This window comes from Microtus pennsylvanicus, chromosome 15 (genome assembly GCF_037038515.1).
Source record: "Microtus pennsylvanicus isolate mMicPen1 chromosome 15, mMicPen1.hap1, whole genome shotgun sequence".
NCBI classification, from domain to species: domain Eukaryota; kingdom Metazoa; phylum Chordata; class Mammalia; order Rodentia; family Cricetidae; genus Microtus; species Microtus pennsylvanicus.
Window position 1 is genome coordinate 40,960,392 of NC_134593.1, and position 9,800 is coordinate 40,970,191.

General features: G+C 32.9%; 1 pseudogene; it reads left to right on the forward strand.

Moving 5' to 3' along the window:
• Nucleotides 1-250: 250 nt before the first annotated feature.
• On the forward strand, nucleotides 251-6,643 carry LOC142835627 (small ribosomal subunit protein uS12-like; annotated as a pseudogene).
• The last annotated feature ends 3,157 nt before the right edge of the window (nucleotides 6,644-9,800 follow it).

Consider the following 9,800-nt stretch of genomic DNA (forward strand, 5'->3'; position numbering starts at 1 on the left):
TGATGATAAGTTTCTTGGATTTTATTTTCTTAGGATTATAGTTAATCATAAACTACTGGTGATTATGCTCCACTTCTAAATATCATATTAGTCCTTTTACAATTCTGATTCAGAAGCAAAATTATTCTGTCATGAAAGCCATGTTTCTTTTCATCTCACTTCAAAAAATAAAATATTGAGTCTAGATTTATTTTCCATTTAATGAATTATAAAACCAAGGAAGTATATGAGAGAATTGCAATACTAGAGCATGCTAATGAAAGATCATAAACTTGAAAATGAGAACATTAATGGGATAAACCCTACTCTGACCACAGTGAACTATCTTAAGTTTCCTGACTGCAGAGTAGAGTCAGTCAGAGACACAAGTAAGTTGAGGTGTTGTTCAGGGGACATATTATTCAGAAAGAAAAAGTTACCTTGTAAAGTATATACCATGGAAGTATGATAGGTTTATATAAAATTATAACATTTGTGTGATATGCATAAAATTTATAGCATATGCTATATGTACTCTAAATATGATCATATATACAAACACTTACACTCATATATATGTGTGTGTGTGTGTGTGTGTGTGTGTGTGTGTGTGTGTGTGATCAGTACAGCTGTGTCTGTTTGTTTAGAAGTATTCAGACATCCAGACAATATAAAGAAGACATAAAATAGGGAGAAAAATTTTAAAGTAACCATGCAGGAACTAAGATATAATTCATTGAAAGGAAATTGAAGCATAATCAATAAAGGTATGATGTTAAGTTTCAGACTTGGGACAAATGTCTGACATGCCTGTTTAGCATATCAAAACTGGACCTGTTTGCCAGGTTCTCCCAGCATCCCTCATTGCCTACCAATTACAGGGCTTGGCTTTCATATCCCACCCCCACTCCTGATCTCTCCAACCTGAAGGCTGCAGTGTCAATCCCCCAGAAGCACTTCCCTATATAAGCCAGAAATTTTGCTTACTCTTCCCATTTGCACATTTGGGCTCCTGACTGCTGTACCTATATGCCCTCTCTCCCATCTCTCTTCCCCTTCCTTTCTCCCCACAAGAGCCAGCTCACACCGGTCATGTTTACTCCAGACTCTCCCATATATCTGTTCCTCTGATTATGCTCTTCCATATAACTACAATAAACTTTGTCCTCCAACATCGTCAGACAATGGCCTTACTTTCTCTATTGAACTCCAGAAACTTGTATTGTGTGACATTTCCATACCCTGGTTTTGGGACTTATTTCTGTTCTTATTTTAAGTTTCTCTTTGAATTGCTGCTGCTACCTATTTTCCTTTAATGATCATCTGTGAAAATATGAATACTAGATTTAATTTTACAATGTAGAATGCTTTAAACCTTACAATTACATTTGTAAATGTCATATTTTAAAATATGTGATTTATTTTACTGTTGCTTAAAATGCATATAGTTGACAGGGCAAGATTAAGTATTAAGAAATTGCAATGAATCAAAATAATTTATGTAGAAAAATAACTATGTGTATCACAGTAAATATGAACAGAATGTATTGTGGTTAGAATATATGTTCTATATATAATTGATGGAGGAAGGTCATTGGTTAAATTAAAAGAAACTGCTTGGCTCTCATTGGTTAGGAGATAGGTGGGAGGAGTAAACAGAACAAAACGCTGGGAGGAAGAGGAAGTGAGGTCAGACTCGACAGCTCTCCTCTCGGGAGCAGACACCTCAGAGAGAGACGCCATGCTACCCGCTCCAGGGAAGATGCACGCTATGAAGCTCCGACCCAGGATGGACTTAGGCTAGAGTCTTCCCGGTAAGACCGGTGCTATACAGATGATAAGAAACGGGCTAGTCCAGGTGAGAGAGTTAGCCTAGAAGAGGCCAGGTAGAAATGAGCCAAGCAGTGATTAAATGAATACAGTGTCTGTGTAATTATTTCGGGGCATAAGCTAGCCGGGCAGGCAGCTGGGGTGTTGGGGACGCAGCCCTGCCGCCGCCATATTACTACAACTACTTGACAATAAAATAAATCAGGGAAGTGTTTTCAGCTTTTCTATGTACTTTGGGCTTGGCAAATACCAAGTTGTTAAATAAACATATCTTCTTAGGAATCAAAACGAAGGGAAGTAAAGAAGTGAAATTGACTGAGTAAACTTAATGAAAATAATTATTTTATTGACGAATTTTGCTGATGTCTAGTAGTATGAAACATATTGAATCATAATCAATTAGAGATGAATCAGCAGAGTGAACTTTGACAAATATACCTTAAAGTATTAAATAATTTGGAAACTAAATCATATGTCCATCAGTTGAAAATATTTCATATCGTACTTCATTGTTCCACACTGTCAGGATCTGAATTCAGCAATGGGGAGTTACTCAAGTGAAGTTTGTCTTGTCCCTTTGCCATCCTTATATACACTGGATCTGCTATCTTTTGACATTTGTGCTGAATTCAGCATTGTTTAAAATATTGGTGAAATAACCCAAAGCATCATTAGTCAGTGAGATGACTCAGGACTCAAGGCTTTTGCCAAACTAAAGAAGCTGAGAAGTAATGTAAGTAGAAAAATAATATCCATTGTCTCTTATTAAAAATGTGTTATGTGTCCTGTGCCCCAATAATTAATTTTTTACAATAAAATTAAGGGCAAGGTTCTTCTAAAATGAAAACTTAAAAATAAAACAAGTTATGGCAGAATTTTTTAATGTCATTCTTATAATATAACTTATATAGTTTTCTTTTTACAATTGTAATAAATTGGCTTAGTGCTCTTCTGAGAAAAGAGTATATTTCAGTAGCAAAGATGCTCTGAGTTAGCTGGATCACACTGTCATATGTCTGTAATCATTTCCAATTGCTATAAAGATCTTTAGCCATGTTTACTTTTTAATATCCTCATAGAATGTTTGGTGTTATTTTATTTTTACCCATCCATGTGTTGGATCCAGCACTCCAAAATTTACGGAAGCTGAGATATATTCTGTAGATACATACCTAGTCCTTAGGATTGCACAACTTGCTAAATTGTTCCTTCATATTAACTTTTTCTTGTTTTTTGTTTTTTTTTTATAAACAAGGTTTCTTTGTAGCTTTGCTGCCTGTCCTGGTACTAGCTCTTATAGACAAGGTTGGCCTTGAATTCACAGAGATCTGCTGCCGGCCTTTGCCTCCTGAGTGCTGGGATTAAAGACGTGAGCCAACACTACCAGGTGCCTTCATTTTATCTTAATATATACATTCTTTCTTTTTTAGTAAAGCTGTTTCAAGTAACTAAGCAGATATTTTTAAAATATGACAAGGAAATTATAAATAAATAAATTAATTAATTAATAAATACCTTAAACTATTGAATACATGGCTTGTGTTTTAGACATAACTGTGCTTATTCACTTTTTCCCCTCAAGCTACAGGCAATCTATGTTCCTTTTCATAACGTTTTTGAGTTACTTTTAGATTAATAACAAGGGTCAAAGTGAGAGAAAAACCCACCTTGAAAATTCTAATGGCTTCAATGATCATCAAGTTAGAGGTTTCTTTCCCTCACTCTGATGGCTGTATTGGTTTTGATAATTGTTCTTCTCAAGTCATAGACTATCTTTCAGCAGCAAAAGCATTTTAAAAGTGTATATATTTGAAGTTAAAGCAGAAAGAAATGAACAGTGAAAAATAACTCAGAAGTAGTTCACAAAATATTCCGTGTATCCTCAAGAAATGCTAATTTGAAAAAAAAACAAATCACATTTGAATTGATTAGTTTTATTATAATTTGTAATCTTAATTCTCTTGATTCATAGAAATCTATGTATAAAATGTAAATTTGAAAAGCTTTAAAGCATATGGCAATATAAAAATGGCCTCCAGAAGGTTCACATATTTGTAGGGTTGTTTTTGTAAATAAAACAGAAACCAGTTTTTGAAAAGTTGCAAGAACTTAGCTTTGAATTATATTTACAGTGTATGCCATTTTGTCAGTGGAGTAAGTCCCAATCCTCTTCATTCACACAAACAAAAGGAACATGAATCATCAAGGTATTAAAGCCATGAGAAATAAAAATGGCTGAATAAACCAGAAACTAAAGAACTAAATTCAATTCATTGGGGAATTAAATTTATTGAATTCACTACACCTTCATTCTATGTATAACATTATTCTTGCTTATCATCATAGGCAATATTAAACCATTAAGTGTTAAAAAAGGCTGACTGATTTATAGCTATTGTTTTCCAAAGGATGTTAAAAGTCTGTACTTTCTGGGCATGATGAAAATGATTAAGAACTGCCACTGCTCATGCATCACATGACTGACATCACAGGGTTTGAGCAACGTTATTGTTCCTTGATGTCAATGGCAGAGGTTAATATACTTGTAATAATTCAACTTCCTCATAGGGATGATATGAATTATCTGGTGGCAAATAAGAAAATAAGAAATTAATCATAAGATTAATAAGTTAATAAACATTAGATATTAGGTAATTTTCTATCAACAATCTCTTACTTAACTTGGAAAGAGGAATAATTTTCAAGAGACCTAAATTTTTATAATATATAAAAATTAAAATATAATACCATTAGAATTGTATCCTAAACATTTAATTTAATTTATTTATTTAATTTATATTAATATCTTTGATTAAATTATCAAATGTGTGCTAGGCATATTTCATTGTTTTTTTAACCTTGAAAACATATCCTGAAAAAGAATGCTAATTACTAAGTCTAGGAAATATCAAGTATTTCAACATTAAAGAAAATCATTGTAAAAGTAAAGAAAGTAATACAATTAATATTAATTTTAAATATATTATATTATGTATAATATGTCTTAAACATATGATATATGCACAAATGAATCATATCTTATAGTATATTTAGGCATATACAATATTATTTAATACTGTATATACCATATTATTACCTATAAAATATACTATATAATTCTATATTATAATAACTATATATATTTATACTTGAGTATTACTCAGACCAAAAATAATTGCACTTAAAACCTAAGATAAAAAAAAAACTGAGATTGTGAGTGAATTTTGTAAAATAAACAAAAACAGCTGTCAATTATGCCTTCTAGACATGAATTAGAATCTTCTTATTCAACAGCAGATTACATCCTCCAACTCCTTCCTGAGAGGTTCTATTTGAACTATAAGAATAACGTATTTGACAGCTATTCAATCTTATTTCTAAACTACTGTTAGAAGTAATATGAGTTCTGAGTCAACCGAAACTTAATGTGGGTGACAAGAGGAGCATTTGCACCATATTTAGAAAATAGGTCAGGATATTTCACATAGAGTAATGTTAACTAGTGATAACACTAGCTAAATTAGTCCCTCCCCTAAGGGCTTAGGGAATCCAAAGAGGAGGCAGAAAGAGTGTAAGAGCCAGAGGGGATGGAGGATACCAGGAGAACAAGGCTCCTTAAATCAACATGAACAAATCTCATATGAATTTACAGAGACAGAAAGAGCATGCCCAGGGTCTGCATATGTCTTCCCCCAGCCCTTTGTTTATTTATTATGGTTTACACTTTAATCATTTTTGTGGGATTCCTCAGTGTGCAAGTAAGTAGGTCTCTGATTCTTTGCCTTTATTGTGCTCATTTCCACATTTGTTTGTCTTGCCCAACTCCAATATTATAATTTTATTTTATAGCATTATGTTATATTTTGTTACATTTTATTATTGTCCCTTAGAAGTAGCTTGTTTTTTAGCAAGAGACAGAAAGGAAGTGGGTTTGTTTGAGTGAGAAAATCAAGAGAAAATGATAGGAGGAGAAGGAGGGGATATTGTAATTAGGATATATTATGTGAGAAAATTATATCTGTTTTCAATAATAGAAAAAATAGAATCAGCTAAATTTGCAAAAATAACATTCTAGAAAATACTGTCAATATTAATGGTTGTAAATCTTTGAATTCTGTTCATGGAAAATTCATTTTTTATGGTCCTGAGACTATGAGAGTTAGTAAACAGGTAGTAAACAAGATCTCTGAATGTTTTGCTTTTATTAATAAGCAGTTCTTTCAAGATCTTTATCTGTATCTAGTTTTTAAAACTGACTTCATATACACTGCCCTCTAGATTCCTCCAGCATTCCCAAATAAATTTAAATGTCTCTTGCCCATCTTACCGACGCCACGGGCCCGAGAGAAAAAGCAAATGTCGTGGTCTCCGTACTGCCAGGAAGCTCCGCAGCCACCGACGGGACCAGAAGTGACATGACAAACAATACAAGAAAGCCCACTTGGGCACAGCCCTGAAGGCCAATCCTTTTGGGAGGTGCCTCTCATGCCAAGGGAATCGTGCTGGAAAAAGTAGGAGTTGAAGCCAAGCAGCCAAATTCTGCTATCAGGAAGTGTGTCAGGGTGCAGCTCAGCAAGAATGGCAAGAAGATCACAGCTTTTGTCCCCAATGATGGTTGCTTGAACTTCATTGAGGAAAATGATAAAGTTCTGGTTGCTGGATTTGGTCGAAAGGGTCATGCTGTAGGTGATATTCCTGGAGTCCGCTTTAAGGTTGTTAAAGTAGCCAACGTGTCCCTTTTGGCCCTGTACAAAGGCAAGAAGGAAAGACCAAGATCCTAAATTTTGACAGTGGAAGCACAGTAATAAATTTTCCTATTCTGAGAAAAAACAAATTTAAATGTCTCTCAAAATGCAGTTTTAAGGGACTTGACTTTATACAAATTAATCTTCTACCACTCTTACTCAATCTACGAAAAATTTATGTGTGCTCTGTTGTTAGTATAATATTTCTTTCTTTTACAACCCAATATTTTTGAAAAATTTCATTCAGATTTGTCTCATTTTCAAGACATGTTCAGTGTTATGCTGAATATCATTTGTTTTCTAATTACCCAATTTTGAAGCACCTATAATTTTATTGCAGCACTAAAATTTTGAAGAAAGAAGCTGTATTACAAGCATCCATCTTTGGTCTTACAGGAAGATTGGTTACAGAACCTCTACAGATACCAACCTGTGAGAGGTCAATACTCTTATGTAAGGCAAAGAAGGGTCTTCACATAATCTATGACCTACTTTGTACTTGAAATCAACACCAGGTTGACTGAGCAGTGTAAATGATGAGCAAGTTGTGAAATGACATAGTTTCAGAAATAAGGATAAAAAGAAAAGGTCTGCACGTGTTTGTTTCAAATATAGTTTTCTGAGTATGTTAAGGTTGAATTTTGTTGAATTTTTTGAGACAGAATTTAATATGGAGAGAACTGAATGTATCTAAATTTAGCTTTAAAGGAAATACCAAAACTGAATGTTCTGAAGAGGAAAGATAGATTCATTAGATGACAGATAAACATATAGATGGATGAATAGATGACATCTGGATGCTATCATATTTAAAGACTGGATGTGTGAATGGAAATATAAATTTAAGGTAAAGTATAAATGATAGATATACCGATAATGGATTTAAGATTTCCATTGATGAGTATATAGTTTTGTAATTTGATGAGAATATATTTGATAAATAGATGATAGAGAAGCTGATTTAAAACAGATGGTACTTTTATAGATGACAGAATGTTCTTTCTCAAAATTTTAGTTTAAGTGTATATATAGAGAGAAATAAAACTAGAATGTCACCAATGAGTAACACTAGGAACTGGATAGTTGAAGAAAATCAGTTCTACCATCTATGAGAGATAGTAACAACAACAACAACAACAAAGCAATGTACTCTTCATTGTATGTTTCATTTTTATTTGTTTGTTCTCTCCTTTTTTCCACAAATTATGTGGAATTTAATAATCACAAGAGAATATTGCAGCAGCACCAGACATAACTGAAAATGTCCAAGGGATGTCTGAGGAAGTCCAATTCAAAATCTTTATACTGTTTTTGGACAAGGTCCATATTTCCACATATTTTGTTTCTGTAACCATTACCAGAGAAGCAACTTTATTTTACACAAATAAAATTAGCTTATGTAAGGATGGGAACAGCAGCTTCTTGAGACAGATAAAAATATTTTCATGCACAAGATGATAGGCTCTGTCTCCAGCACTCAACAACAATAAAAAATCCCTGAAATGTATTTACCATAAGAAAACACAATTTTTATAAGTTAAATAATTATTAAATATTATTAGCAAAAGTTATTTTAGTTATTTTAGTAAAACTTTGAATGCTTGAATAAAAATATAAATATAAAGCAAATTTTGTATTTAAGTTATATAATGACAAGAGTAACAGCCGGGCGGTGGTGGTGCACACCTTTAATCCCAGCACTCGGGAGGCAGTGGCAGGTGGATCTCTGTGAGTTCGAGGCCAGCCTGGTCTACAAGAGCTAGTTCCAGAACAGGAACCAAAAGCTACGAAGAAACCCTGTCTCGAAAATTAAAAAAAAAAAAAAAAAAAAAACAAGAATAACATTTTCTCTAGTTTAGAGAAATTATGTATAATAAACACTTTCTAAAAACATGTAACTTTGTAATAGTATACATATTGAACGATTAGTCATTTTTATTGGCAATATTGTCTAAAAGTTTATATTGTCTAAATAATTGTATATTTCAGAAATGGCTCACTGTTTCCTATTAGATGAATCAAATATCAGCATTAAACATTTTATAGTTCTAGATATATTATTGAATATAAACTCAAAATGAATTGTGGGCTTTTATATGCTTGGAACATCATGGCCAATCTTCGCTTTTAAGGTCTTAATGTTAATTATTTCAAGGAGACCTGAATACCTTATCTCTGATTAAAGTGCATGAGAAACTATTTGCAAATTTCCTCTAAAAACTGTCTAAACAATTATCGTTAGCCATATGTCATTTCTGCCAATGTGCAGAACCAATGAAGGGCAACAGACTAGGAGTTTAAGAGAAAACCATGAAACAGATTAACGATCCATAGAGCATTTACTGTGCACACATCCCCAAGTGGTTCACAGTGATATCATACATACTAAGTTTGTGTTTGTTTCTCTTTAAAATATGATACTTTACTGTATTGGTGTATAAAAACAATGTTTTATGAATCTTCCTTATACCAGCAACTACACTTTTTTAATTGAAGAGTTATAAGTCTTTTGCAATTTACAACAATCAATATTCATCATAATCCTTATATTTCCAAGAGTAAGAAAAGGACTGAACTACATAAATTGATACATTTACTACTCAATAGAAAGTTTATGAATGCTTTCAGAAAATATGTTCATGATAATCTAAAGACAAAATGTTCTCATACAAATTATTATTGCTGTTACCACCAGAAATTCACTCAAACTAATCAGTCACTAACACATATTTTTTCCGGACAAAGAAAATAGTATTAGGTACTTCAGAAGACAAGGTGCCATTAAGATGCCATTAACATTTACAAAATTTTTATTCTTTTTTTTAATAAAATGCATTATATTTGTTATACTTTATAAGAGACTTTATAGAATCTTTTGTCACATTGACCCTTCAAAAGAATTTGAATTGTGACTATCCAAAAATAGCCTTACATATAGAAAATGCCCACTAAAGAACTCCTTTGCAGTGCCTTTTATAGGCTGAGAATAAGACTGGAAGTCCCTTAAAAATGTAATTAATATCAATGTCTTAGTTTAGGCTAATATTGTTATGATGAAGCACCATGACTAGAGCATCCTCAGAGTGGAGGGGCTTATTCATTTTGCTCACATTTCCATATAACTGTTCATTGCCAATAGCAGTAAGGGCAGGAAGCAATACAGGACAGGTACCTGGAGGCAGGAGCTGATCTGATGCAGAAGTCATGGAGAGGTACTGCTCTCTGGGCTTTTTTGTTTGTTTGTTT